Genomic DNA, 17,770 nt, shown 5'->3' with positions numbered 1-17,770 from the left:
TCGATGGTGAGTGGACTAGAATCCAGATAGAGTCAACTGACGAGAGATGAGTAGTTCTTGCCAGTCACCATTATTTTGATGACCCGTTTAAAAACTGCCATGAATTGCTCTTTTTGCAGTTGTGGGTAAGTAAGATTATATTTATATTTACACATAGACACATCACGCATTTATCCCCGAAGGGCTATGCAGAGGCGCAACCAGGGCACCCATTTTCGCCAAGTGTGTTGCGTACTGTGATGTGATACAGGGCGGGCTTATCACCATATTGGGTACAAATTCCAGACTCAGGGCTGATATTGAGCAGAATAACCCAAATATTACTTTGCCCGACCCGGGATTCGAACCCAGGACCTCAGAGCACGGCCGTACCACGCATACAGTACAACTACGCCACCGAGCCGTAATTTAGCTTTATATATCTATGTATATTGTAGCAAAGCTATCAAAAACATCAGCTCTTGCTATGTAAACTTAATAACACGTCATCATCTCAAACATCCGAGCTAACATGAAGATTACCGGGAATTTCGGCGCTCAACGGTTATCAAACTAAGATGCCTAAAATGTATGAACAGATCTTAGATCGCAACTAATATTTACCTTGTGTGCAATTAAACATTCACCATGACCGTGTTATTACCGCTACTAATGTAACTTGTGTTAACACGGTTGATAGGCATTGACATTAAACGTCGGGAATAAAAAACCTCGATATAATAACTGTTATAAGTTTATTGTTATAATTCTTTAAAAAAACGCATATAATTTGTTATTTATATAACATTTTTTCTTCATCGTGTGCAAGCCGTGGTCATCTATAAATTGTGACAACATTTAAAATAAGACTATTAATAATTCATATACTCATTACTTATTTTATTGTTAGTCATGTTGACGATCCATAACTAAAATATAGGTATTATTATTTTAATGTAACTTGAGGAAACTTAAAGTATTTTTTTTACTGTAAGAAATTCTCCTAGAACTCGAATACTGCACCTCGTACCGGGTCCCATAGTGAATATAAATCATCTAGGAACCCACATAAAACTATATTAAAACTCATCAAAATTTGTCCTACGGTTTAGGCGGGGTTCAATGAAATACACAGTTACAGAAGAATTGTGTATACAATCTTTATACTTAGTCTGGCCATAAATACTGTTACACTTAATTATAAAAAAATATTACATTTGAATTTCGAATCTGTCATTTTTATACGATTGTTCATTGTGTTTTCTCATTTTGGCGCCAATACATTGTAAAATATTTTGCGATATTAAAATGGTGTGGGGTGATAAAGAGAACCGAATCGCTGTGATAGCATTACACAAAGTAGGTATGGAGCCAAATGCAATTTTTAAAACTCTCCATACACTTGGTATTAGTAAAATGTTTGTGTACCGGGCTATTAATAGGTACAATGAGACCTCCTCTGTTTGTGACAGAAAAAGATCTGGCCGTCCACGTAGTGTTCGTACGAAAAAGGTGGTCAAAGCAGTAAGGGAAAGAATTCGAAGAAATCCTGTCCGAAAGCAAAAGATTTTATCTCGGGAAATGAAGATAGCACCTAGAACCATGTCGCGTATTTTAAAAGATGACTTAGGACTTGCAGCCTATAAGAGACGCACTGGCCATTTCTTAACTGATAATTTAAAGAAGAATAGGGTGGTAAAATCGAAACAACTACTGAAGCGGTACGCAAAGGGAGGTCACAGAAAAATTTTGTTTACGGATGAGAAAATTTTTACAATTGAGCAACATTTTAACAAACAAAATGACCGTATTTATGCTCAAAGCTCTAAGGAAGCTTCCCAATTAGTCGACAGAGTGCAACGTGGACATTATCCGACTTCAGTGATGGTTTGGTGGGGTGTTAGCTATGAAGGAGTGACTGAGCCATATTTTTGTGAAAAAGGTATCAAAACATCGGCACAAGTGTATCAAGATACCATTCTTGAGAAGGTAGTTAAGCCCCTTAACATCACCATGTTCAATAACCAAGTATGGTCCTTCCAGCAAGACTCGGCGCCGGGTCATAAAGCTCGGTCCACGCAGTCTTGGTTGGAATCGAACGTTTCGGACTTCATCAGAGCTGAAGACTGGCCGTCGTCTAGTCCCGATCTTAATCCGCTGGATTATGATTTGTGGTCAGTTTTAGAGAGTACAGCTTGCTCTAAACGCCATGATAATTTGGAGTCCCTAAAACAATCTATACGATTGGCAGTGAAGAATTTTCCCATGGAAAGAGTGCGTGCTTCTATTGATAACTGGCCTCATCGTTTAAAGGACTGTATTGCAGCCAATGGAGACCACTTCGAATAAGCTTTTATATTTTTAATTGTTTTATATTTATGTATTAAACTGACACACTGTAAAAGTAATAAATGTTATTTGCAGTTAACAATTTTCTTTTTTCTTTATTACAATATTTATGGCAAGACTAGGTATTTATCCAAAAATAAAAAACCAAATCGCTGTGCTAAATTCACATTCATCACGCGCGAACTGTCAAACGGCCGAAGTTAAAATAGTCGTTCAGTTTTCGTAAAATGTTCCAATAATCTGAGCAATTTTCTTTCCGTTAGAACCTTTATATCTATTTTAAAAATAGATGTATGAAATCGTTATTCATTTTCAATTTATGACGTGACCAAATGAAATAGGGATTTAGCTGGTAGTAAGATATATTGTATATCCGCCGTAATAGCGACTGCCGTCAGAAGATATTAAGACCCGCTATAATGGCCCGCGTGTGTTGCTTTCCGGGATTAGCCTGTGTATATTCGGTTCCAACAGGCCGACATAATTGTGTCGGCTGTCGAGGGGTAATCATCTCTCGTCAGTTGACATTATATTGGACCTCACTCTACTTACACCAGGTGTAGAGGGGTTACATTGGCTGGCCCGTACAAAAAAAAATATCTATATAAATGACCAAAATACCGCATAGTATTAAATCACATTTTAAAAATCGAGAACCTTTAGTAACGGGAAGTTTTCATGCATCATATAACTTAATATGAATGTAAGCAATGCATCATTTTCTTGATTATCACGCTAGATAAATTATTCTCATGCATTTACGCAATATAATGCATGCGTTCCCATTATTTATATTCACAATGGGTTGTGATAAAACAAATGCATTTCTAACAACAATATGTTATTTTTACGAGCGCCTGTATTTGTGGCAAAGATATTTTTGTTATAAATTAAACGTTGCCTTGCCCCTTGGCGGAATGTGAATATTTTATCTTTATGCTCTACTGTTTAATGAGAAATGGAAGTAATAAATTATATCCTTTAAGTTAACTTTATAGTTTCAGATAAATTATAATAGCCTAACAACGATGATATCTAAGCCTATATCTAAATCTAAATTGGATTGTCAAAATTTATATCTAGGATTCTATGCCAGAACATGCACCTCTAACTTCAAAATATCTACGTATATTGTTAGTAGTAGTAATAATAAATTATTACTTACTTAAACGACGAAAAAAGGCAGAGAAGAAAGTACTCAGAGACTTCTAATAATATTAACAAAAGTATTTAAAATAGCAACTAATATGTTTCATTACCTTAACCTAATCGTAGTAATACCCTTGGCCAGCAAAGGGTTTATTTACTACGAAGCTGATATTATTATCAGTCAAATAATAATATAGAAAAAATGTTTAAACAATATAAAACTCGTTCACCATATCATTACAGATTCTTTTATACAAGAACGGTATAAAACTTCCTCACTTTTCATATAAAAGAGCCCCAATATCAGTGCCGGCACTTCACAGGACAAATTCCCTGCCACACAAACAGACGGTATGTCAACACCAGACACTTGTCTTTTAACGTCGACGTCTAATATAGCCTTTATATACGTTAGCAGTTTTATTTCCACTAGTCTAACCTTGTGTTCTAGCGTGTTTCCTTTTAATACATTGAATGATGAGACGGGCAAGTAGCTCGGCTGATGGAATACGACGGCCTATACACCGCAGCATTGAAATTTGAATTGTGCTGCGAAGGGTTTCATTAAGCTCGTCGGTAAAAATAATATCAGCCCTGTATTATATACTGCCCCATTGCTGGCCACGGGCCTCGTCTACTACTGAGAGGGATTAAGCCTTAGTTCACCACGATAGTGCGGAATGTTAGACTTCACATACCCTCAAAATCTTATAGAAAACTTCTCAAGTATGCAGGTTGCTTCACGACGTTTTCTGTTTATTGTTTACACAAGCGATAATTCACAAAGAATACTCACATAACTTTAGGAAAATTACAGGTGCGTGTCTTGGGGTTTTGAGCCTGCGGATATTCATCTAGATAGTCCGTTCCACTCCCAACTAGGCTACCACTGCTTACTGCCAGTAATGGTTTATTTTATTTCTGACATCGAATAAATTGACCACTCTAGTTCATCTGCCACAATTCGAGCTGCAAATGAATCAAACTGCCACTCATTCAGGTGCTTTGTTGCGAAACCAGTACGATTGTGTTGAAGACAGTTTCAGGAGTACTTTTGTGGTCTAGATTAATTAGGATATATTTTATACGCCCTATTTTATTATATCACTTAAGAGTGCGACGTTACGAATCACGATGAAGTTCCATTAGTAGCGCCATTTCTCAAAGTTTGATTAGTCATTTTTAAAATCAATATCGAGTACTGTTTTCACAAAGTTTAACAAGTGAAACATAGTTTGCGACGATTCTGGTCGTACAAAATAAAATAACAAAATATATCCAACAAGGAATTGCGGTCATTACAAAGCAGCCGCGCAGTGCTCAGAAATTTTGCTGCTCGTTTATAAAAGTGCCGCAAGCGAGCAGGATTACACGGATGACATTATTTTTTAAATAATTGCTTCTTTGTTTTTCAATTACGTTATGTCGTCATAAATCATTGTTCCTTTTTTAAAATGTTTAAATCATGGATATTTCGGCCTTTAAAATTTCGTCATATTAAATTTTAAAGGCCGAAATATCCATGATTATTAATTATTTTTACGTTTTTCTTTCAACTGCGAGAACTAATCACTAACTAGACGTGAATTTAAATTCTTTACTTGCCAATACTTGTTTAGTTACCCAGATTAAAGGTGAAACAAAATGTATGAAAATGGACCTTGAGGTATCGCCTTAATCTTTTTTATTTATGTATCGATAAATTAGATGTTTTCGGCTTAGGAATTTAAGAGCTATAATCCCATCATATCTCACTTAATCTGTGGCAGTAAAAGTCCTGTGAAATATTTGAGAACGTATCCCTTGTTTTTTATTACACGACTTACAGTTGGTTGCGTCTTTTATCCCGTAAAAAGCGGGGCTACCTCCCATTTTACGTCGGCTCTCGGTATCACACATCTCTTAAATGAGGCATGAAAGATACAGGGTTACCAACAATAAAATAACTTTACATTGTTTGCAGTACGCAGTGCTACCAACGTCGTAAACTAAATTTATTGCTTGCGATTTATCGCGAAATAGTTTTACTATCATGCTATTTCAACCAAATGTTGAAAATATTATATATTTTATGTGCCAATATCAACTGATGAAGTGATAAAATATTAATTTCGAATAAAAACAATCGCTTATTACCAAGTGCAAAATATATTGCGTAAAAAAACATTAAAAAGCCGAAGTCGTGAAGTATTTTAGCACGTAATAAGACATCTAACTGAAGTGGTAATTAGTGATAAAATTGGACAATTTTATTTCAGCGGTGCGAACTTGTTGGAAGAATACTGATTGTTACGGCTGTGGGACTTAGAGGAAGTTATATGCATAATTTCATTTGGTTACAATTTATTACTTATTTGTTCGAGGAAATTATACAGATGAGTTTTAATCTTGTTTATAAAGTCACCAATAAAAAAACGTAACCAACTTTCGCAAATTAGCAACAAGATAATCCATATTATAATCACTTACAACCTATACAACTACCATGTCAACAATTTAATTATCCCTCTCGAAATCATTGCGTAAGTAAGGATAACTTATTTCTTATATCAATCTATTTACTATATCTACTGTTTATCAGCGGTAGTTTTTTTTCCAATTACTTATTAAATTTACTATAATTATTTATTAAAACTTCTTATAACCTATTTTGGGAATATATTAATGAACTACTCTAATCATAATAAAAAAATTATATATTTTTTCTCTGTATCGTGCACTGTAGTTTATAACTTAAACTGGTTTTGAAAAGAGCAACATCAGAGTTTCTTGCCCATTCTTCTCTGGTGAGAATTGCTTTCCGGTGGTGAATTGGTGAGAGAGTTGATATTGACGTAATCTAAATAATTTATGACATTTTACAGTTTCAATTAAATTACTTCATTTCATTACAATACTTAGCCATTTCATTCTCATTCATAGTTTAATTTCCTACCAAATTCAAATGCATTTCTTATACTTACAACGTAATAAATGTGTATTCCAAGGAATGATTCAAATTCGTTGAATAATTCATCGCGTAGAGAACTCAGTACCTTCAAAAGTTGTCAAAACCTCTTCGATTCCACGAGACTGGAAATGAGAAATCTTGTGATAGAAAAAATAATAGAACCGTCTAAAACGACTGAACTGTTCAGGTTTCTTCGGAAATAAATTTTTAGCAAAGATATATAATTTGAGATTTTTTACTTTTACGGTGGTGTTAATCTGTGGCGGTAAAACAATTTCTATTTATGAAGACGTAAGTTAGTTGCGAACCTTAGTGAACAGAGAGTTTATATTTCATGTAAAGGATTTGAAAAGTTTAAGATATTCGGATTATGTATTTATATTTAGTGTTATTGATAATTACATACATACATTGTATCACGCCTCTATCCCATAGGGATAGGCAGAGAACCATGGATTGCCATTTTGCACGATTCTGGCATACTTCTCTCGCTTAATCCACCTTCATCAATCTTTTCATGCATTCCCGCCGATTCAGGCCACATTTGACCTGGCCTTTACTAAGAATTTCAGATATCTGACATTCGAAGGTTCGGTGCGGTCGACCCCTACCGGCTCTTCCAATCGACGATTAGTTTCAGTTTTCATCTCATGTCACTTGATCTAGTGTTTTAGAAAAGAAATGAGGGATGATTTTTTTTAAACCAAATCATATTTTAAAGAACGACTTATACAAATATAATGTAAGATTTCGTAAAAGCACTGCTTTATATACATTTGTTATAAAACAAGTGCATTATTAGAAAATCAAACAAGACACACTAAGTATTCATTTAAGTATTTGCTGGTTGGAGGATATATTTAATATCCGATAGGATAGCAAACACCATACACAAGGTGTTAAAACCCGCCATAATGGCTCACATAAGTGTGTCACGATCCGGCATCAGCCTGTATATAGGTGGTTCCAACAGGCCGGCATAATTCTCTCGACTGACGAGGGGTAATCAGCCGTTGTCAGTCAACATTCTATTTTACCCCACTCCACTTACAATTAGGTGCAGTTAGGCCACTTTGTCATGCCCGAATAAAAAAAAAGTACAATAAAGTACAGTACTAAAAATCACAACCATGCTAGTCTCAATCAACTCAGCAAACTTGTAATCCGCAAATTTCCCAAGTAAATTTCTGAGAATGAAGGCAGCGTAGACTCTTGTAATGATCTCTCCGGGGAACGCGAACGCTAAGCAAAACTCTTTAGCAACGATACTGTAAATTATCCATCTTCTCGTGTTTACCGCTAAATTACAATAAAATATGATCGTTAAACAATTTGAGACGTTACGCCATTAATTTTAAATTTAAAATTGTTTACTAATGAACGCGTAAATTTAAATAATAGTTATATAAAATGTTCACTCCTAGTTTACTGATATCAGTTTCTCGAAGGAATAGTTGTATGAATGAAACTGTAATATTAAGAATTCAGCGATCGCGCGCTTCGTATAGGCCAAGCACTCCGTAAAACGTAAGCTACAATAAATCTCGCCTTCCTTATAAACTTCACTTGAAAAATCATGTACATCCTCAAGGCCTTTATCACCGAAAGGATAGCCAGATGCGCAATTTGCGTACCCTTTTTTCGCCATGTATATTCCGCCTTTCAAGTCTCACATCGTAGGAGACTGCTCTATAGACCACTGTATCTGTATAATAATGGGACACAAATACCAAATTTCGAACTAATATTGAACATGAAATCACTTTATAGTATATCTCTGTCCCAAATCCGGGGATCGAACCTAAGACTTCACCGCGGCATCAATCCAACTGCAATACAACTACGACCCCTAGGTAGACTCAGTTGAAACATCAATATAAACAATTATACATTTAATAACCTGGCACTCAAACATCAAAGGCATGTAACAAGATTCAATGGCACTTAAATTTTGGAATTATTAATTCATATGCGTTATTGTAGTGGAAATATGGGTCCAATTTGATTAAAACACCCGCGTGTCCGTCAGGACACACAGGACAATTAAATTCGTAATTACTGTGGTCACACAGTAATTACGAATTTAATTGACGTGGTCGGTATGATCTTACTTTGACTTATACTAGACGTGTTGGCTTTTCCTAAGTTTTGCTCAGTTATTTCCGATTCTTCAAATTATTGTGGACGAATTTACTAAGGTATGGGCAATTATATTTTCTGTTCTGTATAATTTCGTTCCGCTTAAACAGCGTGGATTAGTTAGTAGCGGAATAGCTGTTTCAATGTTTTATGTGTAATAAAAATACCGCGAAATATGTCGACGTTTGGCTCTATAAATACTATATCATGTCTAGTTAATAAAACCTCAAATGTACCTAAATAAAAATTGCTTGGTTTTCTGACAAATGTTTTTCAGATATGTCAATCATGCCGAAAACAATCGAGATATCCAAAACAGAATATTTTGTTCATTCAATTCAATTATGCATATTATAATTTACTAAGTTTGCTCTCGGCTCGGCCCGCGTGAATAAGTTTTTTCGAAATAAAATTCCTGCTTATATACTATGCCGAGATAAAAAGTAACCTATGTCCTACCCCAGGATCTCAATGCAATTTTTTTGGAAATCCGTTAGGTAGTTTTTGATTTTAACGCGTTTAGACAAACGCGGCGAGGGAAATTGTTTTATATTATGCTTATATAAGGATGAACATTGAACAATTCATCTCATACAAATCTAAAGCACATTTCCAACAATCGTCAAGAAACGTTTGACAGTGATTGAACGTAATCCTTTCATCCCCATTCTCACACGGAAATTATGTAACATCCTTGTTTTCGTGTAAAACGTAAATATTTTCCTCGTCACTGGTACAGGAAAATATGCTAAGATCAGATCAGATAAAGGTCGGCCGAAATAAGAAATACCGGGACGCTTGGATAAGTATAAAAGCTATGAATGTGGAATCAGCCTTTCCCGCTATTATCAATTTCGTTTCCACAAAAATCACTCGGATGTCTTCGTATATTGGTATGTAGGTATATATTACCCAGTAGCTGAGAGAGGGAAACTGTTATATTCCTTTATAGATGAAAAAAATTAAATTTATATTTAGATATCATTTTTCGCTGGTCTTTGTTAATGAATACTAACTTTTTTTTTACCAAAATGAGTCACTTGCCTGTTTCACGTGCTACAAACAAGGCACTAAACAACGTTAGTCATCCTAAATGTTAGATATTTCGTATCACTAATTACACTAGCTTCAATGTTTTTCAAACTGAAACACAATATAGTTGGACATCTTTGACGGATAACATCGACTCACAAATGGTAATAAAAACTATCTTGTATAATTAAGTATAGGTAAAATGAGCTTACAAAGTCACCATGCAACGAATTTAGATACATATGTAAAAAAGTCCAATACGAAATTCATATATTAAATTCGATTTCTTCATAGAAAACAGCAAACACTTGAACGGTATGTAGCCGTAAAAGTAATTTTAAATAAACCACTTAAGGTACAAGATACAACATCAAATTAAACTGGGACGTAAATCTGATAAACCGGTAACCAGACGGAAACCCGATAACCGCAGGCCGCGAGCTTGCCGTGAGATACAGATCTCATTCATTGACGTACATCGTTTGCATGAAGCGCGTTAATCTACGCCATTTGCTTTCCTCTTTACCACTGACAGATATGCTTTTTGCGTTTTAAATGTTTTGGAAGTTAGCTAACTCATTTGTGGATCACCTTTTTTGCGCGGAGAAAAATGCGTTAGCGCTACCTTTATCTGAGGGATGAGTGGAACGGTTATGTTGATTTCACCGGTGTTACGGCCCAATATTGACACTCGGCAGTATTGCCTCTTCCGAGCGAGCATTGGACCGAGTCTCTAACCTACCGGCATGCTGGTGAATATACTCTACACCAGCTACCAACCAAAACCCGCAATGGCTTTCTTTGGCGGATATGAGACGGCACGGGTATCTTGTTGCACTGAGATAGCTGCGTGGAACACTTGTGTATCACCCGACGTTAACCTTTCTTGTCCATCTAGAAGAATCGTGGATGAAGAATATGACAGTTTACAATAGAATACGATATTTACTAACTTGGCTTTACAATGTGCACTTTTCTACTATAATAGAGAACGTAATAATCAATTAAGAAAAAAAAGTGTCTATCATTTAACACGCCATTTAGACCAATAAATACCGTCGCATTTAAAAACAGACAAAACAACAATAATCTCCAGTGCGTCATTAATACACTCATAAAATACATAATGGCAATAATATTGTCCCCAAATGTGTATCCGATATTTCAACTCCTATTATATATCAATCAAACACCTACTGACGTGAATGATGGATCGTTTACGACGCGGCGGACTAAACGGAAAACTGTGTATAAATTAACGTTATATACGAAAAATTATCGTAGTCAAAATGTTGTACAAATTAGTGGAAAAATATATGTGTACGTTTTAAGTTGATATTGGTGGAAAATTCAATAATGATAAACGATATCAAAAAGAATAAAGGTAATCAAGATAAACGAAATAATCGTGTAGTTTTATTTTTAACCGACTTCAAAAAAAGGAGGAGGTTATCAATTCGACGAGAATTTTTTTTTTTTTTTTTTTTCTATGTTTGTTACCTCAGAACTCGCTCATTTATGAACCGATTTGGAAAATTCTTTTTTTATTCGAAAGAATTTCTCTCCAGATTGGTCCCATAAAATTTTATTCAAGATCGTTTCGGTAGTTTTGTTTTAAAATAAAAAAAACTAGAATAATTATGTCGTCCAAGAAAACGAAATCGCGAATTTAGCTTTCCTGTGACGTATTTAGTTATGTTTTTGCATTGATTTTGGTTGACTGTACTTCTCACATACTTATAAATATAGCATAACACCTTTTCCCCGTCTCAGGGGTAGGCAGAGGCGTAACATTTCATCGCGATAGGCGTACTGTGTGTGAAACATATCAGTTGTGTTTTTGGGTTGGGTTTAATTAACTCTACTTCTTATATACGTACATATATGTATATAGCATCACACCTTTTCCCCTTTTTAGGGGTAGGCAGAGATGTAACACAACAGCGCAATAGTTATATTATGATCGAAATATATCAGTTGTGTTTTTGCGTTAGGTTTCCTTGAATCTACTTCTTACACACATATATATAGTATCACACCTTTTCCCCATGTCAGGGGTAGGCAGAGGCGTATAATTTCATCGCAATAGTCGTACTGCGTGCGAAACACATTAGTTGTGTTATTGTGTTGGGTTTAATTAACTCTACTTCTTATATACGTACATATATGTATATAGCATCACACCTTTTCCCCTTTTTAGGGGTAGGCAGAGATGTAACACAACAGCGCAATAGTTATATTATGATCGAAATATATCAGTTGTGTTTTTGCGTTAGGTTTCCTTGAATCTACTTCTTACACACATATATATAGTATCACACCTTTTCCCCATGTCAGGGGTAGGCAGAGGCGTATAATTTCATCGCAATAGTCGTACTGCGTGCGAAACACATTAGTTGTGTTATTGTGTTGGGTTTAGTGGACTCTACTTCTTACATACATACATACATATAGCATCACACCTTTTCCCCTTTTCAGGGGTAGGCAGAGGTGTAACACCACAGCGCGATAGTCGTATCGTGAGCGAAACACAACTATGCCATTGAGACGGTCTATTTTTTACTAACACAAAAAAGCAAAAAATAAAAATAATTTTAACAAAAAATTAAACCGCCTTCAAAAACCACTCAAAACCAAAAAATAATTTCACATAACAAGTATATATTGGATACCAATTTTGGAGTCGGAGCCTAATTAAAATTGCTAGTTAAGCTAGATAAATACATTAACGAATATACGAAAACAATGTGCTGCCAGCGTACAAAGTTAGCAAGTCAGATCGTCAACGGAGATAAACACATCACCGCAGCACAGCAAATGGAAGCTATTAAGGAAATATTTAAATTTGTGAACTGTACACTACCCAAATTCTTTCCCTGTTACATGTAGCTGGTCAAATGTGGGTGTATTACACTCCCTGCCTCGAAAAAAGAGGAAATGAAAAGATGAAACACCATACATGTGCTTGGTATTACACCTTTCACTGTGTATGCTGTAGTACACGCAAACCTACTCCTTTTAATTGATTTGAAAGAAATTTAGCTCATAGACGGACTATGCAACAAATATAGCTAACTAGCAATTTTAATTAGGCACCGACTCCAAAATTGGTATCCAATATATACTTGTTATGTGAAATTATTTTTTGGTTTTGAGTGGTTTTTGAAGGCGGTTTAATTTTTTGTTAAAATTATTTTTATGTATCTGTAAAGTGCTTAACTCACCTTTACTCATTGTAAGAATAAATATGAAGTCCCATTTTGGGAACCTGAGGTTAAAAAACGAAATTGGAAAGCGGCTTTACCTTGTTTAATATTCACTCTTTGTCTGCCATTCAATCCAATATTTTATGCATTCGGCATGGGTTGTTTATGGTAAATTCATTCCATCTTTCTTCATCGCCGATTTGATGAAATTTCAAGAGGTTGTGAATTCATTTGTATGCGACGAATTGGAAACCGTCTCTTTATTGTTGGATAATAATTAATCAACACATTGTCTCAGTATGGTCTGAGTTATAAGTAACCTTGCCATGAATATTGTTGCTATAATACACTCCATTTTAAGTATTACCTTTATATAGTACTCAGAAATTCTTTTCTGTTTCAGATAACCAAACCGAAAATTCAGGTGAGCGTCGGAAACTTTTAAAAGGTCTACTAAACGCACTGAACCTTTTTGAACCTTCGGTAAAATGCTTTTAAAAATTTTACCAAATGTATCTTTGAACTTACATGAGAACACTTTCAAAAGGTCATGCTTTTAATGAGATGAATACGTTCTAGCCCGGATAAGCCTTTTACCGTTCCCACCGACTTACCGAATACTTCGCTGAAGGCGCTCTTTGTATTTTTTGACCTTTCTTTATCTATCAAGAGCTGAATCGTTTCTTATTTGATTTTATGTGCGTATTTCCAGTTTTACCAGTATTACTGTGAGACAACTAATCGGAGGGTTTGTAGCGGTCACTTAATTAATTTTAAATTATTTTAACAAGCATTCTAGTTAAACAGCACATTGCGAGAGAACAAGAATCAAACCGTAGTTTTCAATGCAATGTCGCACAATTATAATTGGCTTCGGTGCGGCTGCGCTAGTACCAGAGGTATCCTATTTTGTATTATATTCACGTTATTGTGACAATAGCACTATCAACTAGCTCTTTGATTTCTCATGACAACGGCAGGAATAGATTCCAGCCCCTAACCAGAAGCGTATGAGCTAAGTGTAGAGGATCTTTGATTTATGTAATCATTGTGAAATTTCAGAGATGTATTAGCCAGCGTAATACTGGAGATTTTTGACTTTTCATCTCAGCCGTCACGATTCATATGATGAACACAGCGCAGTGCCAGGAAATACTTGTAATTTAAAATTGTTTTGGTACCTATTGGCAATATTGACATTCAGTCATTCGTGCTAGATTGCATTTTAGTTAAAAATATAGGCTTAAACTAATCATATAAAAGCTATAACATTATTACATAACTAATTATTTAATTAACTAGTACAGTCCAATTAGTTATCCAATATTCTGAATAATCCTATTGACGTTAAATTAATATCCATTAGTAATATTTGCGTTCGCAATAATAGTTAATTAAAAATTACCAGATTTCAATCACATTCGAGTCGATATTATTGGATAATTCATTAAATAGTTAATTCTGACCTCACAGTTCGACATCCTGTTTAATTAACTGTAATAATATGTCACGGACATTTTTCTAGTAGTAGTTAGCCAACAAGTTTTTCTCTTCCAATTCTTTTAACTATTTTTTTATCTGTTCTTTTTACACAATATCTATTTCGTCTATTTCTAAGTTTTCTATATATTATACGAGGCTTAAATTCATTTTTTTTATTAATACGGGCACAACAAAGTGACTCCACTGCACGATGGTAAGTGGAATGGGGTGAAATAGAATGTCGACTGACGAGAGATGATTACCCCTCGACAGTCGACACAATTTTGCCGGCCTGTTGGAACAGTATACACAAGTTGATCGCGGAACACGAGACACTTACGTGGGCCATTATGGAGGGTTTTAACACCTTGTGTAATGTCGCCCGGTCGCTGTCCGGGCGGATATAAAGTTTATGCTACCACCAGCAAACTGATTTACATGCAATTACAAAATGATAGCCATACGACCTTACTCGTCTATATTACTTTCTATTTTACCAGTTCACAAATATTAACAACCAATGGCAGTAATAAGAGTTTTAAGTCAATCAGTGGAGCCAATTAGCGAAACTGTCCATTGGCAGTAGAAGGCTCGGTCATTATCCACAACCATCGATCTTCGTCCGTCCCCAGTGGAATCACGAACGGCAATATTAAAGATTATCTTTGACTACTTGATTGATATTTTTAACAAAGAAGATCTACGTATATACGTCAATAAATTTAAAAAAAAGTTAAATATTTCGAGTAAATTGTTTCGTGTATTACTTTATCTATTGATTGATTGTACTTAGGTTTTTACAATTTATTATATCTAGACTTACTTTTTTTAAATAGATCTCTAGTAAAGAGTTTTTAGCGTAATAAATCAGTGAAGTTTAATATCAAACTTTGTCTTCATTAACATGGCCTAGATAGAATTATTTTAATGACTTTTTTTAAAACCATTAAGGCTTACTCGCTCAGGATTATTTTATACTATCTACATTTTATGACAGAAAGTTTTATGAAGTAATAAACTTATACCTCTAGGAATCTAGAGACGACAAAATCTTTTCTCAGCTACTATTAGATCTGTAGAAATCAGTAGCTTGCCAAAAAGGGGCCCTATATCTAAATTTGTTAGGGCCCCTTCAGGGAAGTGCGAATTTTTGAGCGCTTGCTTAGTTTAATGTAGGTATGGGCCAAGACGGGCCCCAGAGCTCAGGGGCCCCATATCACTGATACGGCTGATACGGCGGTTGCTAGGCCCCTAGTAAAAATAAACAGTAAAATCTTCTAAAAAACAAAAACGAATATATTACGAGTGTTACAATAACTTACAACAAGAACAAGACGGTCGGGAGTTTGGTAAGCAATAAAATTGTCAAGAAAATAGCTTGTCTGCTCTTATCACGGGGGAAGTGACTGCTTTTAACGTTTACAGCCCATTTGGAATTAAAATGGCTCTTTTATGCGATACGTTATCTAGAAAAGATAGGAGAAAGTAATTCCCATTAACACAAGATTATTAAGATAGAAAATATTGTCTATGAAAGTATGGATAAATTCTCATTATAGAATCTATTTTCAGATAAGTAAAATAGTCTAAAAGCGTATATGCAACCTAGTTCGCCTTTAATTAATTACTTAGGATTTCATTACTACACTAGTTTCGTTATGCGTTAGGTCTACTGTTAGTTGTTATAAGAAAATAGCTGTTGCCTGCGGCTCCGCCCACGTCATAACTTTTCTGAAATCAATATTTTCTCGAGAGAAAAAGTAACTTTTAGCAGTCAAGAGCAATAAAGCTTCCTATTACAAAAAGAAAATATTCATGATCTGTTTAGCAGTTTCTTAATTTAATTATTACTTAAGGCGATACCTCAAGGTCCATTTTCATACATTTTGTTTCGGCTTTAATCTGGGTAACTAAACAAGTATTGGCAAGTAAAGAATTTAAATTCACGTCTAGTTAGTGATTAGTTCTCGCAGTTGAAGAAAAACGTAAAAATAATTAATAATCATGGATATTTCGGCCTTTAAAATTTAATATGACGAAATTTTAAAGGCAGAAATATCCATGATTATTAATTATTTTTACATTTTTCTTCAACTGCGAGAACTAATCACTAACTAGACGTGAATTTAAATTCTTTACTTGCCAATACTTGTTTAGTTACCCAGATTAAAGCCGAAACAAAATGTATGAAAATGGACCTTGAGGTATCGCCTTAATACATAATATGTCTATTTTTATTACTAGAAGGTAGACAAAAGTAAAGGTAGACTTGGTGAGCTTTCCCCGCCGTCCTCGCCAACACCTACCTTACCAGATAAAGTATTTTGTGCCCACCTTTAAAGGGGAGGAAGGAGGATTGAACCACTGCGGAGAATCATAAAGCCGCCTCTGAAAATTACTTAGTCACTTTCCCCTTATTGATTTCGATTTACGAGTGCGGGAACATTCCGACTCCCGGATCTGATATATTTTATGAAATGTAGAATTATTGAATTTATTTAGTGGAAATATTTCGAAAAATATAACTTTTGAAGAACAAAAAAAATTTCTTCAATACACTGTAATAATAATGTCATTTACATAACAAATTGTAGGCGCTTTTTACTTGTTTAAGAACAAAGGGAATATTGTTTTCTATTATTTAGTATACATGAAAGATGAAATTACCTCGATTTTATGTTAGCTAGCTCTTATTTTTAATAAAATTGGTTACTATTTTTGTTTAAATGAGAACACTTTGAACATTTTATATCAATAACTATAAACAAGCTTAATAATTTTATAGAATTATTTATTATTCGGCAATGCATAACACCGTTTTCTTTTATGGGCCACGTAAATTCACTCCAAAACTTTGTAGGCGACAACCTATAAAATCAAACAGATTAAACTTAATGATTTCTTATGCTTACACGAATATTAGAAATTTGATTAAAACTATATGACTGTGAGCTCATTCTGCGTAAATGGGACCACCAACAGCAAAGAAATTGTATTATTGTAAAATGTAGGTAGATTTACCTTTAATTTTGACTTTTCGTTTGACCAACACCTCAGTCCGCGCCGAGACCACGAAGGCTGCAAAGTCTTCGAAACGTCGGAAGTAAATTATTACATAAAAACCGCGAAAAAATCCGCAAAATAGTTTTATTACAAAGGTTACACTTATTTAAAGAATTACAGAACAAACAACAAAACAAACCATTCGATGAATAAACGATTACAAAATAATCAACAATGAAAATCTTGAACAATTTGTGGGCGCAAAATCTTTATTTAACCCGTCAAAGGTAAGTGCTAATGCATCGGTTAAGTTATAGCAAGGCTCTCGGCGAGTAATGGGTTATCTAAAGCTTAAGTGGCTATTTACCCGCGACGTCATGCTGAAGCCGTCGCCTATTCTCACAGCTGAAACAGACGGGATTCTAAAATGCATAGTGGAGGGTTGAAGTTTCGTAAATTGTTTCTAAATAAACATGACCGA

At 34.8% G+C, this 17,770-nt stretch overlaps 1 protein-coding gene across 4 annotated transcripts in view; it reads left to right on the top strand.

The window, feature by feature from the left end:
* Nucleotides 1-17,770, top strand: part of LOC115449750 (CD151 antigen) — a 187,211-nt gene that overhangs the window by 145,766 nt on the left and 23,675 nt on the right. For 3 of the 4 annotated variants that reach the window (XM_037441219.1, XM_037441220.1, XM_037441221.1), the window contains one exon: nucleotides 13,208-13,228. The exons of the other annotated variant lie outside the window; for it this stretch is intronic. The gene's annotated coding sequence lies outside the window, so the exon portion shown is untranslated. The remainder of the gene's footprint in view (nucleotides 1-13,207; nucleotides 13,229-17,770) is intronic. 4 annotated transcript variants of the gene reach the window in all.

This window comes from Manduca sexta, chromosome 22 (assembly GCF_014839805.1).
Source record: "Manduca sexta isolate Smith_Timp_Sample1 chromosome 22, JHU_Msex_v1.0, whole genome shotgun sequence".
Lineage (NCBI taxonomy): Eukaryota > Metazoa > Arthropoda > Insecta > Lepidoptera > Sphingidae > Manduca > Manduca sexta.
This window is presented reverse-complemented; position numbering and strand designations above follow the sequence as displayed.